The sequence below is a fragment of the Hemibagrus wyckioides genome, linkage group LG02 (assembly GCF_019097595.1).
Source record: "Hemibagrus wyckioides isolate EC202008001 linkage group LG02, SWU_Hwy_1.0, whole genome shotgun sequence".
NCBI classification, from domain to species: Eukaryota; Metazoa; Chordata; class Actinopteri; order Siluriformes; family Bagridae; genus Hemibagrus; species Hemibagrus wyckioides.
In genome coordinates this window covers 11,784,873-11,811,390 of record NC_080711.1, presented here as the reverse complement: position 1 = coordinate 11,811,390, position 26,518 = coordinate 11,784,873, and the positions used below count along the sequence as shown (strand labels likewise).

Genomic DNA, 26,518 nt, shown 5'->3' with positions numbered 1-26,518 from the left:
CACCAATCAAACAAAGCGTGTGCGTGGTCTCCAGTGCTTCCTTCAAGCGCTCCTTTAATTTTGTCTTTCCAAGTATCAAGCATTATCAAGTATCAAGCATTTTCAGTATTACGTTTTCTGCTTTTGTTTATAGCAACATAAACTAGAAGAAAAGTAAAAGTACCACTCATATGATTTATACTGACGTTGAGGTCATTGAATTTGGCTGAAAGTTGGACGGTCACTAGAACTTTGAGCAAAAATCTGGTCAGATGGCGTTTAAGAAAAAAACACTTAGCAAAAAAATGATGAAAGTTTAAACTTTAAACCAGCCATTATTCCTGCACGGTGGGAGCGGATATAAGTCTCAGGAATCCCGCTTACGTCATTTACGCGGGAATTTTTTCGCGCGAATATTCTTTCACTCAGTGCAGGGCAAGCATGCAGTATCTTCTGTTAATGTGTGAATTTGGATTGCTTTATTTATTTGGGCTGAAAATGCGCCTGTGGAATACACTTAACTCAAAGGCATGTGGATATTTCTATTTTGATCCTTTGTGTTTCATTTGTTTGAAATGCAGAAGAAACAAAACGGACTATACAGTAATGGAAAGTTCTTTAGCTTCTACTTGAAGGTAAGTAACGTGTTAAGTCACTTGGTTTACAGTAATAGCAGGCAGTAGGCATATCTACTACTATATACTAACTCATAGCTTAAATGTGTGTGTGTGTGTGTTGAGAGAGAGAGATATTCTTATTCAGTTCTTGAGAGAATTTTTCCTAAACTGGAGATATTCTCAGATATCACTATGCAGGAGTGAGTATGTCCATATGTATATCCAGGAAAGTCCCCACCATTGCACTACAGCAAAGACTGTAAGCTAAGGCACACCCCCATTGAGTTCCATTGGTACATGAGGCGCGTGACTCTAGAAGCGTCACTGGACCAAAAAATTACGCGCGACGAGAAAAATAGTCCAGCGGCACAGCGGCAAGAGATTTTTTGATTCGTAGAAAAGCTCGCTATGGAGTTACATGGTCGCGGTAAGTAAATTAATCGTCGCAATGCATTAGTTATCGGATGGTTTGTTTAAAGGTAAAGGGGACCTGTACCGCTGTTAGCAGGTTTGCGTCACGTCCTCCTGTCGCGGTGAACAACACGGTGAAAATATATAAAAACTGATTCTGACTGTATGCGAACGTTGCTTTTTACTTAAAAACGTCTTCAGCGACAAACCTACTGCATCCTATTGCAAGTGTTAAACTGGGCTTCCTGCTCCCAGAAAGCCTTACCTTCCTGTTATTGTTATTATTATTAGTTGTAGTAAAAGTAGTTTCTTCTACAAGTTTTACAGACTACAATTTTGTGTCCGGTTCTTTGTTTGTGAGTTTTGGTCATCAATATGCCGTCAAATTTTTACTTTCATTAACTGCTGGCAAAGATACCTTACACAAGATGGAGGACAGAAAAGTCTTTAAATAAGTGCTGCTCAAAACAGGATTTTTTTTACGCGGTGGTGATCATCACAGTTTCACCATTATCAGAATTGTTCTATTTGTTCGTGAGGTCTTGTTGTTTTAATTACTGTCTTAACTTAATGGAGTATTTTTCTGAGAAAGGTTCAGATTTAGCTTACTGGCTTTCTGGTATACCTCACCTAATCCTTATTTTTTTAATCCAGTTCCCAGGTCCACTTGGACTCGGCGCACACTAGATGCAGTCCTCCGCTTGCTCAGGTGCTTTCACTGTGGTGAGCCAGGTAAATTCAGCTTTGCACAAGTTGTAAACAATAATGATGTACAGTAGTTTTTCAGTTTAAACAGAGTAGCTAAAATAAACTGAAAACACTCTTCCAAGCCTGTCATAGTGGAAACATGCGTTATCTCTGCAATTTATTAGGAACACCTGTACACCTGTTCAGTCACGCAAGCTTTAACATCAGCTGGTTGTGTGGCAGCAGTGCAATGCATAAAATCATGCAGATCACGGGTCAGCAGCTTCAGGTAATGTTCAAATCAACTATCAGAATGGGGGATAAAAATAGATCTCACTGTGGCTTGATTGTTGGTGCCAGACAGGCTGGTTTGATTATTTCTATAGCCGCCGATCTCCTGCGATTTTCATGTCATTCTCTAGTGTTTACTCAGGCTCCTGCTGGTCCAGCGGCAGGATCCCGTGCTCTCATTGGGTTCGATTCCTGGGCAGGGTGCTAACCCAGCCTCTAAAGAGTTAAATCTGAGTGCCGGTCCGAAGACTGGGTTAAATGGGAGGGTTGCGTCAGGAAGGGCATCTGGTATAAAACCTGTGCCAAATCATAACATGCGGACCAAATGATCCGCTGTGGTGACCCCAAACAGGGAGCAGCCGAAAGAACAACAAAAAGAACAACATTCTCTAGTGTTTACTCAAAAAGGTGCTAAAAAGAAAAAAAAACATTCTGTTGAAGACTTAAAATTTGTTGCCAACTGCACAAACCTGTAGAATCTCTCTGTAAAGTGACATACATGGTTGCTATACACATATAGTCTGTGGCTTTCAAATGTTGTTCCGTTGGTATTAAGCGATCAAGTGTCGGAATACATTGTTACCTATACTGGTATTGGGTATCTGCTTGATGCCCCTCTGATTTACATATACCTTGATATGGACAATTGATAGCAGGTGATACTATACAACAAAAAACTTTCATATACTTTTACACTAATTAACAGACATTAAAAAAACACAGACGCTGAAAAACAGACAGGGCATTCACCCATTGTATTGTTTTTGATGGTCATCGACACAGATACTGAGGTAAGGAATATTGTAAATCCTGCTTTATCTACAGCTTTACAGAAACTTGTTGTGAAAAAAGCCCACTCTTCTCAACTGCAGCCCTAATCAATCAAAGGCAAAAAAAATGACCGCTTGGCAAATGAGAATATCTTGAATATAGTGAAATGTACCTAGTATTTCCTATTACAGGATTTCAACAAACAAACCAATAACAAGCTTAAAATAGTCTTGTTCTATTTGCAGATAATTTTGCAAATATTTAACATTTATTTCTTGAAAGAAGCAAGCTACTTGAAGGCATAATAAAAAATGTACATTGTGAAATTAGCAAAAATGTCTAGAAATCCATTATATTGCCAAAGGTTTTGGGATGCCCCTCCAAATCATTGAATTCAGGTGTTCCAATCACTACTATGGCCTCAGGTGTATAAAATCAAGCACCTGGGCATGCAGGCTGCTTCTAGAAACATTTGTGAAAGAATGGGTCACACTCAGGAGCTCAGTGAATTCAAATATGGTACCGTGAAAGGTTGCTACCTGTGCAGTTAGTCCATTGGTGAAATTCTCTCACTACTGAATATTCCACGGTCAACTGTTAGTGCTGTTATGACAAAATGGAAGCAGTTGGGCACAACAGCAACTCTGCCACGAAGTGGTAGGCCACATACAAACACAGAGCAGGGTTAGCGCATGCTGAGGTGCACAGTGGGCAGAAGTCACCAACTTTCTGCCGAGTCAATAGCTACAGGCCACCGAACTTCGTGTGGCCTTCAGATTGGCTCAAGAACAGTGCGTAGAGAGCTTCATGGAATGGGTTTTCATGGCCGAGCAGCTGCATCCAAGCCTTACATCACGCAAAGCGTCGAATGCAGTGGTGTAAAGCACACCGCCACTGGACTCTAGAGCCATAGTAACGTGTTCTCTGGAGTGACCAATCGTGCTTCTCTGTCTGCCAATCTGATGGACTAGTCTGGGTTTGGCGGTTGCCAGGAGAACGGTACTTGCCTGACTGCATTGTGCCAAGTGCAAAGATTGGTGTAGGGGGGATTATGGTGTGGGGTTGTTTTTCAGGAGCTGGGCTTGGCCCCTTAGTTCCAGTGAAAGGAACTCTTAATGCTTCAACATACATTTTGGACAATTTCATGCTCCTAACTTTGCGGGAACAGTTTGGGGATGACCCCTTTCTATTCCAACATGACTGCACAGCAGTGCACAAATCAAGGTCCATAAAGACATGGATGAGAGAGTTTGGTGTGGAGGAACTTGACTGGCCTGCACAGAGTCCTGACCTCAACCCGATAGAACACCATTGGGATGAATTAGAGCAGAGACTGTGAGCCAGGCCTTCTCATCCAACATCAGTGCCTGACCTCACAAATACAGTTCTAGAGTAATGGTCAAAAAGTCCCATAAACACTCCTAAACCTTGTGGAAAACCTTCCCAGAAGAGTTGAAGCTGTTATAGCTGCAAAGGGTGGGCCAACTCCATATTAATACCTACAGATTAAAAATAACATGTCATTAAAGTTAATGTGCATATAAAGGCAGACGTCCCAAAACATTTGCCACTATAGTGTAGGTTTAATAATCTTTTATATTTGATTAATTTCAAAATGAAATACAGTGAAACCTTGACTTACAAGTGAATCAACTTACGAATTTTCCGAGATACGAGCCGTCGCTCGGTCGATTTTTTGCTTTATGATACGAGCCGAGATCTGAATTACGAGCGAGCAAGCTTATGCCACCCGCCACTTGGTAGCCCAGCGAGCAGTCAGTTCACGTGGTTATCTCTCCAGGTCATGCGTTGGCGCTGTGTAACGACACCTGCCTCTCTCATTTTCTAAACATTTTGAAAGGGAGGAAGAAACAAACCTCCTTGGACAGGTTTTTATTGAAACGCCCTGCAAGTGAAAGCGAGGAAAGTGTGGCGAAAAAGGTAAAAGTCAGTGAAGAAGAGGAAGAAGATTAAGTGAAGTGAAAAAAAAAATTACATTAAAAAAAAGTAACAATTAAGTTTAGCGATAAAGTGTAGCATAGTGTGTAAGTTAAATTTAGCAATTAATTGTAGCATTAAGTGTGTAGCGAGTAAGTTAAGTTGAGCGATAGAGCACGAAATAAAAAAAAAACTCCTCCAACCTCCTCCACCTCTGCCAGCATCTTCGTTTGATCTTCAAGGTAAATACACTTAATAAAACCAGTTTATTTCTTTACATTCTCTTTTATTATGCATTATTATTTTTTTATACATTATTTGTTATTTATAAAGTACATTCTTCTTATTTAAAAACACGTAACAAAAAAACTGGTGTGTTTTTTGGGGGGCTGGAACGGATTAATAGCATTTTAATGGAGAAATTTAATTTGATATACGAGCAAATTGAGTTACGAGCTCGGTCACAGAACAAATTAAACTCGTAAGTCAAGGTATTACTTTAATAGACCAATCAAGAGACTATATTCAGGAACTTTCACTTGCTGTTATGTCAGATAAGAGAGAACTTTATTAATCCTGAAGGAAGTTCAGATTCAGATTACAATAAAAATAATTGTAAATGAAATAATCTATATATACAGTACAAATGTAGATAGATAGATAGATAAATAGATAGATAGATAGATAGATACGTTATTCATCCAAGTGGGAAATTTATAGCTTCCAGCAGTATCCACAAACACAGGTAATAATAAGGTAATAAATAAAATAAGATAGGAATATAATAAAAAATACTAAATACCCGAATTTAAGGGTACAGAAATATAACTAAAATATAACACAAAAATATAACAAATAAATCTAACAAAAATACTAAGTACAGAGAGTTACAAAAATATACCAAAAATACTAAATACAGAGATTTAAAGGAATATGAGATAAGTAATGTGCAAAATACAAGAATTTGAAGGTACAGACATAGTGAGGTAACATGCAAAAACCAGGTATGTTCAAACACTGCGTGTTTGAGTCCTGTGCAAATCTCAGTGTATTGAGGAGTACTGTGCAAACCGGAGTGTATGGAGTGTAGTGTATAGTTTGTTGTACAGTCCAAGTGTAGTGTCAGCACTGACTTTCTGCAACCTGTCACTGAAGCTGCTCCTCTGCCTCAGTGGATGAAGTGGATTGTCCATGATGGAGAGGAGCCTGCTCAGCACCCGTCTCTCTGCCACTGATGTCAGGCTGTCCAGTTCTGAGCCCACAATCGCGCCCGCCTTCCTGTATTCAGAAGTGCAAATTGTGTTCAAAAAAATTAATGAAAAATAATTGAAATATTCTATACATAGAAAATGTATCCAAAAGTACAAAAAAGGTGCTAGGGAACTAAGAATATATTGCACATAATATGATATTGCACTACGTTCCTACTCTCACCTATGGTCATGAGCTTTGGGTCATGACCGAAAGGACGAGATCCCAGATACAAGCGGCTGAAATGAGTTTCCTTTGTATGGTGGTGGGGCTTTCCTTTAGAGATAGCGTAAGGAGCTCTGTCACCCAGGAGGAGCTCGGAGTAGAGCCGCTACTCCTCCACATCGAACGGGGCCAGTTGAGGTGACTCGGGCACCTGTTTCGGATGCCTCCTGGACGTCTCCCAGAGGAGAAGACCCAGACCTGCTGGAGGGACTATGTCTCTCAGCTGATCTGGGATCGCCTTGGAATTCCCCCGGAAGAATTGGAGGAAGTGTCTAGGGTGAGGGAGATTTGGGCATCCCTGCTTAGACTGCTGCCCCCATGACCTGGCTCTGGATAAGCGGAAGACAATGAATGAATGAATGATATTGCACATGATGTGATATTGCACATGGTATGGCAGGACTGTGAGCATTGTCTGAAGTCTGATGTGTAGTGTGTGAACAGAAAGGGGGACAGGACTGTCCCCTTATTGTACGGGTGGGGGAGTTGTACAGCTATGTGTTGCACGAACATGGAAGTTTGTGCTTTTTCATGGCTAAGTAATTAAATCAATTAAAACTGTTCAGGGCGGCATGGTGGCTTAGTGATTAGCACGTTCACCTCACACCTGTAGCATCCTGGGTTCAAGTCTCGCTCCCGCTCACTGTGTGTGTGGAGTTTGCATAAATTGCCCGTAGTGTGTGATTGCGTGAGTGAATGAGTGTGTGTGTGTGCCCTGTGATGGGTTGGAATGAAAGAATGAAATATGTTCAGTGAGATCCTTGATTAATATTAGCCTAATACTAGTACAAGGCCAAGTTATACCCAGACTCATTGCAAATAGGCTGTTCATACTCTACTTATTCTCATTTCATTACATTTTTTTCACTTGCACTTGAGTGAAGCGGAAATTTGATAGAAATCTACTGAAATCACAAATGTACACTTTTCTATAAGCTGTGGACTTTGTTTAAAAATCACAGTCTATAAACACTGATTGATTGTACAACCTGTAGCTTCATAATAAGTGTTTTATATAACTAGGACACTAAAATAAATAAATAAATGCAAATGAATGGGTTATTTACTGTCCAACCATCTCATGTTAGTCTTTTAGATGAATGATTTTATTATTAAAGCTGGTGGATTACTGTGTACAAAATAGCCTTGGGAAGAACTCAGGAACAAGTACATCTTTTCAATGATTGATTTTTTTATTTTTTTTTGGTCTGGTGTTTTAAGTGCTTTTATATCCAGACTGTTGTTTAAGTGTCCTTTTGTTGCAGTTTAGCAAAAATGCCTCTGTGATCTGTAGATGATTCATCTCGGCTCGGCTGAGATGGGGTGTGGCTTTGAGTGGGAAATCTGGTAGCGAGCAGTGAGTAATGAACAATTTGCTCAGTAATAGTACAAATGCATTCTTAGCTCGGTGTGTGTTAAGAAAACATTTTCCACATCATTCCACCAATATCACAGGCTGGGTCCATGGTTTCAAGCTGTTGAATGCAAAATGGTTGATGCAAAGTTGTAGCTCATCTGCATGCCATAGCAGAATTCAAGAATCATCAGACCAGATGATAGTTTTCTAATCCAGTGTTTCTCAACCTTTTCTGAGACACAACACTATTTTTTACATTAAAAAAATCCCATTGCACACCACTAACCAAAAAATTTTACAAAATGACACACTGTAGTCTAACACGGTGTATATATATATATATAATGAAAATTTAATCTCTCAATTTGTGTATACTCAGTCAGTGTGAAACCTGGGCCTGCTTAGATGAACACAAAGCTGATATCCTGGTAGGTATTAAAGAAAGGCACACACAAAGCACTTGGTCAACAGCTCTCAGTCTCTCTCTCTGATTTTAGCTTGCTTAAAGCAAGTCATGTTTGAAAAGCTCAGCTCACATGGATATGTTGTGGAAAGTGTGGCAGCTGTCCAAATGTAGATCAGCATATTTTAGCTTTAAACCATGATATTCTCTCAGTTCGGTTAGTTCCTCCTGCTCCTACAAACCACTGCTGCTGAGCTATATTGGGCAATGAGTGCCTCACGGTGCAAAAATCAAAAGTGTGTAAATATAACATCTGGGATTCTCTCTTCCACTCTGTTAAAGAAGCCTTTGGTCCATCCGACCATTGCTGTTGTTCAATCAGTGCAGACACTCGTGCACTTTTCCTGCAAGTTCTTCTTGGTCAAGAAATTCCTAAGTGAAAAATTTCCTCTCCTATTGTTTGTTCTGGCAATTCCTTGAAAAATAGGAAGTTTAGCCAAGAGTAAGAGTACATTAACATCTGTAGACTGCTATAGATCTGTTCAGCCTCTACTGCCATTTTTGCACACTTCATACTGTCACCTACTGCTGCTATATATATATATATATATATATATATATATATATATATATATATATATATATATATATATATATATATATATATATATATATATATATATATGTGTTTTTTGTACTTTTTGTTTCTGTACTGTCTTCTGTCTTGCACTGGTTGCACACGTTGCACTTTGTCGTTAGGACAAACTTTCTGTCCCTAGCTCTGTGTTGTTTCTGTTCTGTAGTTCTATGTTGTATGTTGCCTATATAGCACCAGGGTCCTGGAGAAATGTTTTCATTTCCCTATCTACTGCGTCAGCTATATGTGGCTGAAGTGACGAAGCGACTTGACTTGACTTGATTCATCAAATTACAATGCAAATTTCCCACTATTGCATATCTTCTCCAAAACAACACTTTTGCTGTCTGCAGATATGTCCTCAATACATTTGGGTATTGTTTTATCTGAGAGAGGGACTTTAGGTATTCCTTTAACTGCGTCAGGGCCGAGTATCTCATCTCATTGACAATTGCTTTGCAGGTAGTATTAATATCTCTACCACAGTGTGTGGCTGTTTCGATTTGGCTGAGTTCAGCTACTAGGTAGCTAGCTTTCTCTGTATTGCCACTGTTTTTGCTTTCTTTTGACCATGACTCATACTATGTCTTAGTGGGTCTAAATTTTGTCTAATCGGCTCAGAATTTGTGCTTTACTTTTTCATATATTTATCCATGCAGTGGTAGGCAGTAACAGAGTAAATAAAATTTGTTACCATACTTCAGTATCTTTTTCCAGTATCAGTACTTTAGACTTTTTAATTTCACACCACTACATATTGAACTAACATATCTTACTTTCTACTCCACTACATTATCCCACATCTCTCGTTACTTGAATTAAAAAAACAAAAACAAAAAACAGTTGTCCAATAAAACTCTTTTGCACTATATTGGTGGCCTTTTAAGTTTGTTACCAGTGCACTAATATTGTTTTGCATATATTTTTTCTGGGTATATGTTTTTTTATTTTTGAAATAGCACTGCCTAATTCTGTTCCATCAGTTGTACTCATGTTCATTTTATTTTACTCAAGTACATGTGTTGCTGCTCTCCATCATCCACATCTGCATTATATATGATTACTATAGACAAGAATGTCTTTTCTTTGTTTTCTGTTCTTTGTGCAGAACAAAGTCTGCAATGTTTTTGTAATCTGAAATATGCTATTATGCAGTGATTTGCTAATTTTTATTTCAAGTCACTCAATTAATGACTAGTGTAAACAACTAGTGGTCACTAAGTGGGTGTATGTAATATATACATTACTGAGACACTGCACTTGATAGAGGGCAAAAACCTCTTCTGTGTGGAGAGGGTAATACTGTACTTCACGGTGGTTTGTTGTACTAATTATTTACTGTTATGGATTTTATTGGCTGTCTTTTGTTTTTTTTTATTAAACAACTTGCTGATAGATTTTCATTTGTCTGAAATATATCCAGGGTAAATATAGTTTTTTTCAGTATATGATAAAGGTTTGTGTGATACAGGAGTTAGGGATTAGGGTGGAACTCTAGGGTGAATGGTCAGTGTGTGATAACGGTATGTGTGATACAGGAGTTAGGGTTTATGGTGGAAATCTAGGGTAAATGGTCAGTGTGTCATAATGGTGTGTGAGATACAGGAGTTAGGGATTAGGGTGGAACTCTAGGGTGAATGGTCAGTGTGTGATAACGGTATGTGTGATACAGGAGTTAGGGTTTATGGTGGAAATCTAGGGTAAATGGTCAGTGTGTCATAATGGTGTGTGAGATACAGGAGTTAGGGATTAGACAGCAGAGTTGCAGCAGCAGCAGGTGGCTGAGTGGTGATGGTGTGTGTGTGGGGGGGAGGGGTGATAGAGAGTTGGCTTAGACTGTGTGGTGAGGGGGGGAGGGGCGTTTCTTGCTGAACATTTCCTCATCTCCTCATTTACTGCTTATAAAGGCTGAAATGTGGGATTTTTAAATCTGACACATCAATCAGTTTATTAATAAAAAGTAATATTGTCTTACATGTTAATTACTAACATTTACACAAGTCATATTCATGTTTTTCAGATAATCACAGAATATTAAGAGAGACTCTTTCTCTTTACCATAAAATGAACTTTCCCTGAACAACATAAGAAAGGAGGTGATAGAGAGGTCACTGGTGCTGTGGGGGGAGGGGGAGGGGGATGGGGGAGGGTCGGATACTGCAGCTCCTCAGCTAACTCACTTTAATATTCACCTCAAACTAAAGCTATTAACCTTCTGTAAGATTACACTGAATATCTCTTCCTTCACAGTCTGATAGTCTGAATGTTGAAATGTTATCAAACACTCATAAACAGTAAAAATAAGATTGACATATTTTTCAGTAGTATTAAATTACTTATACACATTAATGGTGATTAGTGTAATTTTAATTATACAATAATTTACAGGCAAGCCTTTTAAAGCCATGTGTTTTTCATATAAGGACAAATCTAAGCCACTCTTTCTTCTATTGTCTTAAACCAACGTTCTCTCCAAAAATGTAAAAAAATATAATAAAAGCCTCTGTAAAGTAAATCTACATTAAATTTATGTTTTAACAGTCACACGGTGACTGGTGATCAAAATTATTGTGTATATCTACAACACGATGGACTATGCAATGTGCAAAAAAAGAAAAAAAAAGGTAAACAGTTCTTAATTGAATCTAATGGACATGGTCAGGTCACTCAAGATCAGGTCTAAACCCCGCCCCCAATTTCCCCCGGAGCGATTTTCCCTCTCAAATTTAAATTGGCCAATCGGAAAAATTCCTCCACTGAGAAAAATGTAAGGAGTGCAGAGGCTCAGAAACACACCCACACTCTCAAACGTCTAAGTTAACCACCAATGTGAGGGCCAAAAAAGATTTGAGCAAAAATGTTCATTATGATGATAAATAAAGTCAGTGGACTTGATTTTAAGTGAAAATTGTGAGGACCAGGGCAAAGGTCCTCACAACCAAAAAGGTCCTCACAAGAAAGGTGGGATGTCAATGTCTGGTCCTCACAAAGGGGGGAATACCAACATGCACGCACACACACACACACACACAAACAAATGCGTCATTTCAACAGCTACATAGTAAAGTGTTTCATCAGGTTTTATTTTGTTACTATCTTAAGTATATTATGATTCTTAGTAGGAAAACCTTATAGATCTGAAATCCTGCTTTTTTACAGCCCTGTGTTCCCCTTGCACTCCTTTTTACTCCTTCTCTGAATGTTTCTTACATGTTTCTTACGTTACGTTCTTCAATGTGAACATTCTCTAAAGCTTATGAGCTTTATCTACATGATTTTATTCATTGCCCTGCTGCCATGTGATTGATTGGATAATTGAACGACTGAGCAGGTATACAGGTGTTTCTCTTGCAGGTGAGTATATGCAAGCAGTTTGTCTGTGAAGCATTTATTGGTTACAAACTGTCATAAGCTATTGCACTGATCATGTAGTGCACTAAGAAGGACCTAGAATGCTGCCAAGTTATTGTGAATTGGAAGCCATTTTTGTTGGGCCTCAGTTGTGTGAATAATTTTTAAATCAAGATTATTTTTGGAGATGCTAAATATCTTTAACATGAAAGTGTCAATGAGGTGAAATAAGAAAAGGAAACATTAAAGATTACTAATGAAAAGAATCGCAGACAGAGTCCTAAACTAATATATTTTACACGGGCTGCATTGTTTTCATTTAATATAATTCTGATGTTTGTTTCAGAATGTGATTCACAGCTTTTACAGTTGATGAGTATTGATGTAACACTGATGATGTCCCGCTTGTATATTAGGGACCATTAGAAACCATCTGTTCATTCTAGCACCTCATAAGAAATGATGAGTCTGTTAAAATGATACAACTGTAATTAATTTAATGTTGATGTTTTTAATCTGAGAAATGCTCCGACTTTTTGTTCACAGTGGAAGAGGAGGTTAAACTGTCTGTGCAGGAAACAACACCAGCCTTGGAAGCGTTCATAAACCAGAGTTCTGTAAGACCCTGGTTTTGAAGATATGGCCGGGTGTAGATAACCTGTGACACATTTTCAAAACAATAACAGTTGTGCGTTGCTTGGTTTGCCATGCAGAGGATATACCATGTGTGCCTTTGAATTTTGCAAACTGGAGTCACCAGACATTACCAACAAAACTGGAAACATTGGTCCCAAAGTGAATCATCAGAACTGGAAAGAAAATCCCTCTTATTTTCTTCAGTCACTGAAATGCTAAAACCAATTCAAACCACTTTATTCAGTTGTGTTTTAACTTCTTGATCTGTCCAAAGTTTTATTGTATACTGTCATGTCTTGTGAAATGTGCAAAACCTATTGCATATAAATGTAAACAGTTATTCTTTTCTGTACATATGTAGATGTGTATGAGATGACTGACTGTCTATTTGCACTTTTATCTATTTAACTTATTTTAACTGTAGCGCCAATTCCCTGTTATTTATAACTTACTTAATGCCTGGTTTTGAAAGTTTTAAGCTGTGCCCCAAATTATGAACTATACACTATGCACTTACACAATGTACACTACTAGTGTACGGTCTAGTGCACAGGTCTCCAACATTTTTAGGTACTACCAATAATGATATACCCTATTATGTAACAGGAAGAGAGATGAAAAAACACTGATATTATATTAATGCAAAACAGAACCTTAGCGCATTAGTTTCATTTCACCCTCTGTTAACACTGGGTAAAAACACTACCCTATGTTAATTTTTATATACTCCTTGGCCTCTTCTTTTTCCACACCCTTCTAAACATACATCCCCCTCCCCATGTTTTTCATTTTAATAAAAAAATGTCAAATATATCAAATGTTGTTAAACTTGTTAATCAAACAACTTTGATATGTTACAGGAGCATGTGTTTTTCTTTTTCAGGAGCTTGCTCTCTCTCTCTCTCTTCTTCTTCTTCTTCTTCTTCTTATTTTTATTTTCCCTGAAGAATAGCAAACAGCACAGTTCCAAACAGAATAAAATAATAACAAAAGAAAATAAGCAAGCATATAAGAAAATAAAAGAAAAGGGGCGTTAATCAAATTAATCTTACACAATTTACGTAAACATTAACATAAAGAGTTTGTAGGCTGTGCTATATACATGTTCTAAATGCTTTATTGTTAAGACAAAGTGACACTGTAATCAAATACTCTTAATCTCTTCCAAGAATTAAAAAACGTTTCATTTTTGAAACCTTACTTACAAGAAACATAAAACTAATAAACTCTTTCCATAGCTGAAAAGTATAATAATATGACCAAAATTAATGGATGAGTTCCAATTTGTATACAGTCATACACACCTTTCTAGTCACCCTGTTTTGTAGATTGGACCCTACTAAAATACTGAATGCATTCCAGTAGTTCAGAGGAAACCATGTTACCCAGAGAATGGTGAGGAAGTAAAGTTCTCAAGCAATAACGCTCTTATTCTCTCTTTTCCTTCAGAAAAAACTGTGTGATTATTATTTTTAAAAAGCATATACACGACCAGTCAAAAGTTTGGACACACCTTCTAATTCCATGGTCTTTCCTGATGTTTATTTCTTTCTACATTGTAAAACGATGCTGAAGGCGGCCGAGATGCACAATAATGTCCTTTGAACAGTTGATATTGAGATATGTCTGCTACTGATGCTCTGTAAAGCCTTCATAACGGCTCTAATCTGAGGTGCTGTTAATTGGTGATTTCTGAGGCTCGTAACTCTAAATGAACTTCTCCTCTGCAGCAGAGGTCAGTTTTGGTCTTGCTTTACTGGGATGGTCTTCATGTGAGCCAGTTTCATCATGGTGCTTGATGGGTTTTGCAAATGCACTTCACAATACTGTTCTCACAAGAACTATTCCAGAACACCTGACCTTCGTGTCTGTTGTGTTTTGTTGTCATTACATAAGTCCATGTGTGTTATTTCATAGTTTTGAAATCTCCAGTATTGTTCTAGAATGTAGAAAATAAATCCCTAAACAAAAAACACTGGACTGAAAGGTGTGTCCAAACTTTTGACTGGTAGTGTATATGGAACGAGCTTCATGTCACTTGCGTCAGCAGCCATGACGTTGACCGTGTTACGTCACTTGCGCGGGAAAACAACTCGTCACCACGTGACTGACGCTGTTTAAAGCGTTCTAGAAAGTGGACGTATTGAAATAGCGAAAAAATATTGCGTTATTTTATTTATTTATTTTTTTCATTTATAAACTGGAGATAGAGAGTTCATTGGAGTGTTGTTCTACATGCCCTGAATATTTCACTCGGCGCTTCCTTACTGAGTGAATTGAACCGATTAAAGGTAAGCGCCCTGATCTTAAAGGTAAGATCTGCACACTGCTCAAAGCTTACAGTAGTTATAATGTGTCGGAGTAGTCTGATTCCCGGACACACTGGGTCTTCACTGCTGATTTTCATTTTCTAGACTACCAAAGAAATGATCTAATGTCAAGCAGACGTTTAGGGAAGGTTTTAAGCAAAATGTCACCTAGGGATAAAGTCGCCTTAAATATTAGTTAATTCGCTGCATGTAAAAAGAAAAAAAAGCAGACCTCGAGACATTTATAGCTTTAAGATTTTAAAAACTCCCCCAATGATTTAATGCATTAAGACAGTAATATTAAAAGACAAATTCAGCGTTTTCCCATAGAAACTTTAATGGACTAAGACGGTAATGTTGGAGAATTAAGGTTGGATCAAGCTACTGAACCTTTTTAATATCACTGGTTTAATGTTTTAAGTCACATCAAGCGTCCTCCTTATAAGGGTTCTTACAGAGTGAAGGCACTTAATGTAAAAAAAAAAAAAAAAAAATACTGTCTTTCTGCTTACTGTGCTGTTGTCCTAGCAGTGGATAGTGTTCATGTCAAGAGAAAAGTGAGAGAAAAATGTTTTTTTCCTGGTTGTTTTTTTAGTACAGTAAGCCTTGCTAAACCTTTTAAAGTGTCTTCGTAGAAACCAGAAATGGAAAATGTGTAGCTTTTTAATGGTTTCGATTCGATGCACGATCTGGTGTGTCAACGGAACAAACCGTTGTGTAATGGTCATGAGTCATTTCATCATTAGTGACTAAGGAAAAAACAACCTCAGCAAATTACCCCACACATCGTAGTATGTAGTATATTACTACTAGTAATATGGTCATAATTAAAAAAGACTAGTTTTACTGTTTGAATGTTGCATGATTGTGCGTTTGGAAATAAGTCTAGTCATTTTTATGACTTTATTTTTGTCACTAGTTATTTCCTTAATTCTCATACATTATATAGCCACAAAACCACCAGAGCCCCCAATCTGGAATGCATTTAGACCCTTACTGAGCAAGTCACCTGCAATAGTGGCACGACTACATACACCGACCAGGCATAACATTACGATTTAATTGCTGTTTAACTATTAAAATGTGCTTCTTTACATTTTCTAAACACATGTAAGATTAAGACAATTTTCATCTAGTATATTTACATAATATTAAATATTATTATTATTATTTTTTTTAAAAATAATTTGTATTCAAACCATGGCAATATCGCGATGAACTGTCGTAGTATGCGTTGCTGATTTATTTATTTCTTTATTTATTCATTTATAAATTATTAACTATAAAAAAAATTTAACTGTTAAATATTTAACTAACAAGCAGCTGACATTTTATATTTTACCATTAATATTTTTTAATTTAAAATATTGAAGCTGATTTTTCCCCCTTTCAGTGTTAATTGTTTTATTTATTAGTAGGCCCGTCATTGTCTTTTTGTTGATAAAAAATAATAAAACAATAACGGGGAGGGGGGGGGGGTCTGTAAGAACTGTAAAGTATTTGGGAATGTTGATCACGATTTATTTTTCATCTCATTGTCTGTACCACTTATATTTCACACAAATCAGGCAAACCCAGGCATTTATTCTTAGTTTATCTGTAGCATCGCGCGCTAAATGGTAAAAACAAACAAACAAAAAAATTGGCTCTTAGTCATTTCAATGACTAAATACATTCGGAGATCTGATTAGATCACCTTCATATTTCTCAGGTCGCATGACGTGATTGAAATGCTTTTGGCAAATTGAGTAGTGACTTCTAGGTTAAATACTCTTTTATTACCTGTTCTGTATTGGAAATTCAGAATAATGGAAAATTGCCATTATATTCCCTACTGGATAGGCCATTGCTATTCTCGCTTCTATTTCTCAAGGGATAATGTACAAATGATCAAGCTCGTATATTTTCACATTGGAGAAGACTGACTGAAAACAATCGCACCCATTTGCTAAATCGCAGGTCAAATGTGCTTTATTATTATGGAGTCAGTAAAGGACTGTCTAAATTGTGTAACGTTATAAGCGTAAGCCTCGTCCCTAGTCTGACGTAAATGCAAATTAGGCCTAGACCACATTGACACTTCGTTTAAAAAACAAAATCTCGTCCACGTGAAAACGCAACAATGTGGTCTGAAGCGCTGTCAAGAGCATGCAAAACCAATAGGTGGCAATAAGATCTCAACCGTAAAGCCATGTTGGCCAATCAGAAGCCTGAGACGCCGACTTCACAAGCAGTGTTGCCAGATTGGGCGTGTCTCCGCCCAATTAGGCTTCTTTTGGTCACGTCTCACCGGGGAAAAAATTGCATTGGGCGGGTTGATGAAATCTGGGCTGGTTTTGATGCAACTGGCGGGTTTTTATTTTTGACTATAAACATATTTTATTATTTTTTTATTCAAACGAATAAATAAAGTATAATATGTAATGTTGTTTTAATTACATGGTTCAGTTTAGCCAATAAGGTTCAGGAGAGTCCTGTCCAGTCAGACTTCAGTCTTGATAAGCGGGTTGTTGTAATCGTTCTATTAATTGGTATAACTGTTTGTTATTGTATTAGTTATAATGGTATGCATTTTGGGCTCGTATTTTTTTTAATGGGCAGGTTTTATGATCTACTTGTCTTTAGTCCAATCTGGCAACCCTGTTCACAAGCCAAAAATCACCGGTTTCGGTGTCTACATGATAACACTGCAACCGGAGTTTTAAAAAAAACTTGACCCTGGCTGGAGATTTCAAAACTGCTCGGTTTCAGTGACCTGATGCTGCGTTTGCGTGTGGACGAACGGCCAAACCGCATAAAAGAAAGCGGCGGTTTTAAAAATACCCGCGTTCGTGTGGAGAAGGGCCTTAGAGTACAGAAAAACAGTGGGATATACACCGATCAGGCATAACATTATGACCACCTGCCTATTATTGTGTTGGTCCCCCTTTTGCTGCCAAAACAGCCCTGACCCATTGAGGCATGAACTCCCCGAGATCCCTGAAGGTGTGCTGTGGTATCTGGCACCAAGATGTTAACAGCAGATAATTTAAATACTGTAAGTTGTGAGGTGGGGCCTCCATGGGTCTTAAAGGATATTTTTGATAGATACTGACCACTGCAGACCGGGAACACCCCACAAGAGCTGCAGTTTTGGAGATGCTGTGATCCAGTCGTCTAGCCATCACAATTTGGCCCTTGTCAAACTCGCTCAAATCCTTGCCCTTGCCCATTTTTCCTGCTTCTAACACATCAACCTTGAGGACAAAATGTGCACTTGCTGACTAATATATCCCACCCACTAACAGGTGCCATGACGAGGAGATAATCAGTGTTATTCACTTCACCTGTCAGTGCTCATAATGTTATGCCGGCTTGGTGTATAACTTTCTACCACTGCAATATATTACATAAAATACATTAAAAATGCTACAGTTATAATTCATATCTTTTTCTCAAAAGAGAAAAAAAGACATTTCTATGGTACTAATGATTTTATTACTTATTGACTGATGTGTGCAATGTTACTTAAAAAACTGGGCCCACGTCCTAATATGAGGTCTTGTTGTTATTTTAATGCCTTCCATCAGACTGAGGAGTCTCTTACATTAATTGTCTAATTGTGTGGTGGATGAGTATCACTATGTTATCTATGTTGTAAACGTTGTCTCTCTTATAATAAAGCACTTGAGTGTTCAGTAAAGCTCTTAAGGTGATAAACTGTCATTTAATTTGTACAACACACTAAATTAGAGACAATCACACATAAAAGTTAAACATAAAAGATTACACACTTCCCCTTTGACTCGGAATCAAGCTTCTCTAGCTCTGCGTGCGGTGTGTCCATGCTAATGTTCTCAAAGGACACGGAGCTTTTGACAGACGCACACTGGGAGGGAAACAGGGAGACTGAGGTTCAGTTGCCTAATGGTGTGCAGTGATGTCTAAGTTCCAAAGTAAGAAATGAACGTGTTTGTATTACTGAGTATCTGTATTTAGGTCGATTTATTTTGAACACACATGCGTATCCCTTTTAACTTTATTCCTTTGCTTGGCTTTTATTAATTATGGGATGTGTGCTATTAAGGAGGCACAATATTATTTAGGTTTCATTAGATGACTTTATTTCAGAATTACACGAAGTTGATTGCTGCCCAGAGTAATAGTTTTTGTTTAACTGTTCATGGGCTTAAAAGGGAAGACATGATGTCGACAGACGTGCATCTCTGCTCATAATTCTTTCGTACTGAAGCGTCCTGTGTAATTTTCCAACAACTTTTAAGGTCTTGGTTAGATGCTTGGTATCTTTTTGGTATGGTTTTCAGACAGAAAGAAGTGATCCATCTCTTTGCTTTCTAGCATTGCTGGCTGGAATTTAGTTTTGATATTATTTGAAAACTCCTGGCTGGAGATTTTAAAACTGCTCGGTTTCAGTGACCTGATGCTGCGTTTGCGTGTGGACGAACGCCCAAACCGCATAGAAAAAGCTGCGGTTTTAAAAATACCTGCGTTCGTGTGAACAGGGCCTTAGAGTACAGAAAAACAGTGGGATATACACCGATCAGGCATAACATTATGACCACCTGCCTATTATTGTGTTGGTCCCCCTTTTGCTGCCAAAACAGCCCTGACCCATCGAGGCATGAACTCCCCTAGATCCCTGAAGGTGTGCTGTGGTATCTGGCACCAAGATGTTAGCAGCAGATCCTTTAAATCCTGTAAGTTGTGAGGTGGGGCCTCAATGGACCTTAAAGGATATTTTTCATAGATACTGACCACTGCAGACCGGAGATGCTGTGATCCGGTCGTCTAGCCATCACAATTTAGCCCTTGTCAAACTCGCTCAAATCCTTACACTTGCCCATTTTTCCTGCTTCTATCACATCAACCTTGAGGACAAAATGTTCACTTGCTGCCTAATATATCCCACCCACTAACAGGCGCCAAGATGAGGAGATAAACAGTGTTATTCACGTCACCTGTCAGTGGTCATAATGTTATGCATGCTTGGTGTATAACTTTCTACCACTGCAATATATTACATAAAAAAGCATTAAAAATGCTACAGTTATAATTCATATCTTTTCCTCAAAAGAGAAAAAAGACATTTCTACGGTACTAATGATTTTATTACTTATTGACTGATGTGTGCAATGTTACTTAAAAAACCGGGCCCACGTCCTAATATGAGGTCTTGTTGTTATTTTAATGCCTTCCATCAGACTGAGGAGTCTCTTACATTAATTGTCTAATTGTGTGGTGGATGAGTATCACTATGTTATCTGTGTTGTAAACGTTGTCTCTCTTATAATAAAGCACTTGAGCGTTCAGTAAAGCTCTTAAGGTGATAAACTGTCATTTAAAACTGTCACATAAAAGTTAAATACAAAAGACTACACACTTCCCCTTTGACTCGGAATCAAGCTTCTCTAGCTCTGCATCTGAGCAGTGAATTGAGTCTATATTTTGCGGGCTGCGATCTAGCATGTCTTCCCGCTGTTTCACTCCGCGTGGACACTGGCGCGCAATGCGCTCGTGCTATTGGCGGTAAATACCCTGCGTGCGGTGTGTCCATGCTAATTTCCTCAAAAGACACTGTCTAAACCTGTTATGCACGGCGAAGCTTTTGACAGACGCTCACTGGGAGGGAAAGAGGAAGACTGATTTGCTGATTATTAAGGAGGTTCAGTTGCCTAAGCGCGTGCAATGATGTCTAAGTTCCAAGGTAAGAAATGAACGTGTTTGTATTACTGAGTATCTGTATTTAGGTCGATTTATTTTGAACACATATGCCTATCCCTTTTAACTTTATTGCTTTGCTTGGCTTTTATTAATTATGGGATGTGTGCTATTAAGTGTCCTCGTTAAGGAGGCACAATAGTATTTAGGTTTCATTAGATGATTTTATTTCAGAATTACACGAAGTTGATTGCTGCCCAGAGTAAAAGTTTTTGTTTAACTGTTCATAAGGGAAGACATGATGTCGACAGACGTGCATCTCTGCTCATAATTCTTTCGTACTGAAGCGTCCTGTGGAATTTTCCAACAACTTCTAAGGTCTTGGTTAGATGCTTGTTATCTTTTTTTTTTGTATGGTTTTCAGACGGAAGATGTGATCCATCTCTTTGCTTTCTAGCATTGCTGGCTGGAATTTAGTTTCGATATTATGTACAGTTAGCGAGAGGAAACTGCCTTTTGCATTTGTCTTTTGCTAGCTCGTGTATAGGTTAAAGATGGAAAGCAGCATTGTCCTACGTTGAACTGTCGCTCATGTTTAATCCTAATGACACAAGTTGCAGATGGGGAATTTGTGGAATGGTTGCCATATCCCATGTTATCCCGCGTCTATTCATGAGCACTGTGAACGGCTGTAGTGGTTTTTTTCATGTGCAGGGAGTTCGGGTGTTTCCTAAGACCAGATTCATTCTATTTACTGACCAATACATGCATGGTCGTTAATGAGTTTTTAAGTACACACTGTGATCCTGTGGAAGTAGTGGGCATGATTTGGGGGCGAGTGAATAAAAATAAATATAGAATTAATTGCTATTTTTATTCATGCCAGTTGTAATAATAATAATAAAAAAAAATAAAATAATAGGAAAGATTTTCCAATAACAGCTATATCGTGTCCACCAATATATGGCGAGAGAGACATTTTGTAAGTGGTGATTTTCACAGACCTGGCAACTAACGTGAACCGGAAAACGTCATCTGACCGTCTGATCATGCCAACACACGCCTGTCAACAGCCGTTTGTGTAAACTGCGAGAACTGTTCATGCAATCGTCTAACCAGCTAATCGTGTGGCAGTAGTGTAATGCATAAAATCATGCATATATGAGTCAGCAGCTCGATTAACGTTCAATGGGGAAGTAAGGCAAAGTAACCTTTACCTGATTGTTGGTGTCAGACAGGCTTTTTTTATATTATTATTAGAATAGGGTGGTATAATAAGTTCAGGTTGAGAGCTGCAGTAAAGTGGCCAAAAGAAGAAAACAACTCGTCTTGCTTAGTCTCGTATGAACACATGCATGGTGCTGTTTCTTTTAAGGTACCTTGTCCGATTAACTTTGGCTCTCACTAACTTTTCAGATGCATCTTTTTGCTAATATTCAGCCCATATTCTCATATAATGTCTGCTTTGTTGTCATGGCGTCACGTACGACAGAATACTCAATTTCACACAATCGGTCACAAGCACAAATCAAAATGCCTCATTATTATTCTCAGTATTTCTAAGTAGACTTATTATCTAGCACATGCATTCAAGACCTAAAAGCTAAACAAACCTTATATAATCTAATACATTAGATTTGTAGAAGTGAAACATATGTCTTGGGATTGAAAGACACAAGTCCTGCACAGTGGTCAAAAGGATTTTTTGCCATTCTTCTTGCAGAACAATGGCCAGGTCACTACATGATGCTGGTAGAGGTAAATGTTTCCTGACACCCTAAAGAGGCTCAATATTATTCAGATCTGGTGACTACAGGCCATGGTAGATGTTCAACTTCACTTTAATGTTCATCAAACTATGCTGTCCCCAGTATTGCTGTCTGTATTGGCGTATTATCATCCTGATACAGAGCTCCATATTCAGGGTACAAAATATGAACCACTGGTTGTGCATTGTCCTTCAGAATGCTTCAGCAGTCCTTGGCAGTGACATGCCCATCTAGCACAAGTAGTGGGCCTAGGAAATGCCATGATATTGCAGCCCACATCACTGATCCTCCCCTATGCTTCACACTGGGCATGCAATGGACCAGGTGGTAAGCTTCTTTGCACACACAGTAACACTCCCAGATGTTGGAAAGACAGTGAAGGTGGACTCATCAGATAACAGTACATGTTTCACATTGTCCACAGCTCACAATTTCCACTGCTGGCACCATTGAAACGACGTTTGGCTTTGGCATCCAATAAACAGTTTTGGTGGAAACAGGACCTGTCGAGGTGTGCATTTAATTCTGGGGTGTTATGTTTTTTTAATTCAATCTAAATTAGTACCCGGACATTCCTTTCAAGCAGCTTCCTCTTGCATCAACAATTACTCCTGTTGTTTGTGGTTTATCCTATAGGGTGGTACGCCAACATTACCCTGGATATTGTGGCTTTTGATACACCACAGTGACTTACTGTCCTGGTCACAGATGTGCTAGCTACATGCATATAAATTGTGTAGTCTGTGGATTGCAATTTTTATGTACAGTTATGTTATTGCTTTGCTAATTCAACTTTCACACTCTGCTCTTACTGAAATATGAAAGCAGAGAAGATTGGTCAGCAGGCCATGCGTGAATCCTCCAACACTATATTGGCCTGTGTTTCCCTTCTTTAGGTCATTATTAGTACCACCAATATTTTTTTAAAATTATTTTGTGGTTCTTGTGGCTAGAATTATAAACCAAGCAAGTGCTATTGCCATTATTTTTGTGTGATAAATCTATTTTTGGTATATATTTTTGTCATAATTGCTGTTAATAATGGTTATAATTAACTGCTGCCCTGGTGTTTACTATACTTTCCATGTGTTAACAGTAGGCCATAATTTAAACCTGCCTGTGAAAGAAACACTTCCTGATCCAAAATGTGGTTTGTCTCAGAATGAGGATGATCAGGGGAGGCTTTTACATCATGAATTTCAAGCGAACCAGAGTGTTAGATTCCGAGGTAAGTTCCATGAGTAAATTCTATGCAAACGCGAATGACAATGCCAGTTCAAAACTTTATTTATGTACTCACTGTGCATTCTGTGTTACTGTGGTGGTTATGAAGCTCTGTACTAAAGAGGGTGATAAAGCTTTCTGAAATATATAAAACATCTGTAAATGTTTCTAGTAGCATTACCTAAACATTAAATTTAAAATCAAGGATCAATACAAGCATTATTTTTGTCAGAAATAAAACATGCAATTTCTTGTCAGAGGTTTTGAATTTCAATTGATTTTCAAATCCATCAGAGTGTGGAGCCAATGAAGTATCATGTATACACTCACTGTCCACTTTGGGCACCCCTGAACATTCTTGCATTTATTTAATCATCCAATCATGTGGCAGTAGTGCAATTTAAAAAATCATGAAGATATACAGACCAAGGGCCCCAATTAATGTTCACATTAAAACATCCAAATGAAGAAAAAATCTGATCTCTGGGACTATAATCATGGCTATGATGTTGGCACAGTGGTATGAGTATGATGGGCAGCTATGAGTATTTCAGAAAGTATAATCTGGAAATTTCAGAGTTTACAAAAAACATCCTGTGTGCAAAGGGTCTGCATGCTGAAAACACCTTTGTTGATGAGAGGGAGCAAAGTAATGAATTGACTGAAATGAATGTTCAGGATTACGTATGGTTCTTCTCTGCAAATGACTCAGAAAAACTGGCCTCTGCCTTTTGCTCTCCATGCTGAGGCAATGACACATGAAATCTGCTTTGCATAGCTTGATGTATCTGCATTCATGTAGACATGTAGGGTTTGTTTTGGTCTGTAATGTTTACACCTGTGCAATTTTTTTCTTTAAATGGTTGACTTACAAACATTAAGCTGGAATCAGTAATACAGTGCTGTTTTTAGGAGAAATGGGATTATTGCCGAGTCCTTTATCCAAATTAATCCAAATAAATGTCCTTATTTGCCACTACAGATGCCTTAGCAACTTGCCTTACGCAATGTCTCGATGCTACATGCAAGGTTTTTGGGTGCTGCCGCAGGAGCTGCTCAGGTTTGTCCATGAGAAATTCCTACATAGTTTTTTAACAGTCTTATACAATTAGATATTATTACTGTTATCTGCCTTATAGAAATGTAGTGCTTGGTGAAGAGAGTGGTAAAAGCATCATATGAAATTTCAAAGATCAACTTTAGCCATTGTTCCTATAATGTTTACAGTATCTCTGTTTGTTTAGCAGACCATGACGTGCCATTATCAGAGGAAGAAACAGAGCCGGAGCCTTGGATTCTAAATAAAGATGAAAAATGAACTTGCACCATGTTTAACAGTGCAGCTAGGCCTGTTGTCTTAAAAGCAATTATGCATATGAAAGATCTTTTTTTTAATATAAATCTTTTTTGTGCATATATTTGATGAATAAATATAACTTTTAAATAAGTGTCCATTGCTGTCCTTTTGTAATATTTTTATATTATATATATATATATATATATATATATATATATATATATATATATATATATAAATTAAATTAAAATAACTATTTTTATTATGATACGATTTACTACTAAAATAATTCTTGCAAGGAATTGCATTGTGGTGAAAATGTTATTGGGCTGCAATCACAGCTCCATGGTCCATGGTTTGATCCTAGGTTTAGATTACTCTGTGGAGTTTCTCACATTCTCACATCCTTGTTATTTGGTTCCCTGGAACGGGATGATTAACAAATGCAGAAGCTTGTGTGTTTTAGACTCTGTACCTGTGGAGCAGTTGCGTAGCTATGGGTGGGCCTGGGTGGTCCCTGTCAGGCAGGCCCACCAGATCAGTTGCTTACAGAACAGATTGCTTTGACTACAGCGATTGCTGGATGCCTTTATACATGCCTTTGTCCCTATTAGTTGTTTTTTTTGTAACGTCATACGTTACATCTATGAGTCAATGTTGGTACTTTCTGCGAGAGAGGAAGAGGAAAAATGAAACGTCTCTATGCTCATGCCGGCCATCTCCCTCCACACCGAGCAAATTTCACCGAAGTTTAGTTGCACATTAAACTAAAATTAACAACTTACTAAAGTTTGTGTCAAAAAGACGTTGTGTGCAGCCGGAGGAGAAAGATAATTCCGATGTTCAGGAGCCATGAAGCTCGAGTAGTAAGGAGCTCTGCTAGTGTTCATTCACCTTTTACTCCATCACCAGCAGCACTTTATTCTCCAGCGTGTACCTCCCCTACACACCAGTGTAAAATTAAGCCAATCTACATTTTCCTACTATGTAGTTGTATAGTCACTGTTGTTCATTTCATGTGGTTTATATGGCCGTTGAACCATATATCCTACAGTTTACATACTGTCCGGTACTGTCCTGCTGATTCGATAATGGTGTTGCGGCGCGTGTGTGTATGTGGTGTGGCCGCCGTGCTCAGGCTGTTCTTATCGTTATGTTCTTAACACTGCTTACGATGACATACAGGCTTATGCTCTGATTAAATGGTTGTTTGCATTCAAGCAGGTGTAGTTGTGTTGGCTTATCATTTATGAGATTACTGATAAAAGATGCATTTTAGACTAGGCCCACCCACATTCTGAGTCCTGGCTACGCTAGTGCTGTGGAGCAAGTGAGTCAGCAACCATTTGCTGCACTGCAAAGTTTCATAATAACATACAAATACCTTACTGTAACACGTCCGAGATTTGGGCAGTAAATGGTAAATCCCCGATGGAACAACGTGTGCAAAATTCAAAGACGGTCTGAATGTGATTTTTTTAAAACACGTGTCTTTCTCCTTTTTATTCTCGCTAAAGTTCATTGCGACACAATATGGTCTCAGTTGGTATTCCCCTTACACTTCAGCTCCCCCCTTCTCCTGCTCCACCCTGCATTCACTAACCGGTGCTCGAGCACTCCTCATCCTCACAAATAAATAAATACTTATCTAAGAATAGTTTTATGTAACTTGATAAAAGATCTAAATAAATAAAAATGCCGGAACAT

The 26,518-nt window shown here is 38.2% G+C and overlaps 2 long non-coding RNA genes across 4 annotated transcripts; both read left to right on the top strand.

Moving 5' to 3' along the window:
- Positions 1 to 120: 120 nt before the first annotated feature.
- Positions 121 to 13,982, top strand: LOC131363519 (uncharacterized). Its single transcript, XR_009206333.1, has 3 exons — positions 121 to 614; positions 1,662 to 1,739; positions 12,465 to 13,982. It is a non-coding gene; the product is annotated as an uncharacterized LOC131363519 (long non-coding RNA).
- A 640-nt stretch (positions 13,983 to 14,622) lies between these two features.
- Positions 14,623 to 24,915, top strand: LOC131363110 (uncharacterized). Of its 3 annotated transcripts, none has more exons than XR_009206277.1 (4): positions 14,623 to 14,845; positions 23,387 to 23,518; positions 24,497 to 24,574; positions 24,762 to 24,915. It is a non-coding gene; the product is annotated as an uncharacterized LOC131363110 (long non-coding RNA). The 3 variants fall into 3 exon arrangements; XR_009206275.1 differs by having other exon boundaries at positions 24,759 to 24,915; XR_009206276.1 differs by lacking the exon at positions 14,623 to 14,845 and adding an exon at positions 16,376 to 20,567 and having other exon boundaries at positions 24,759 to 24,915.
- The last annotated feature ends 1,603 nt before the right edge of the window (positions 24,916 to 26,518 follow it).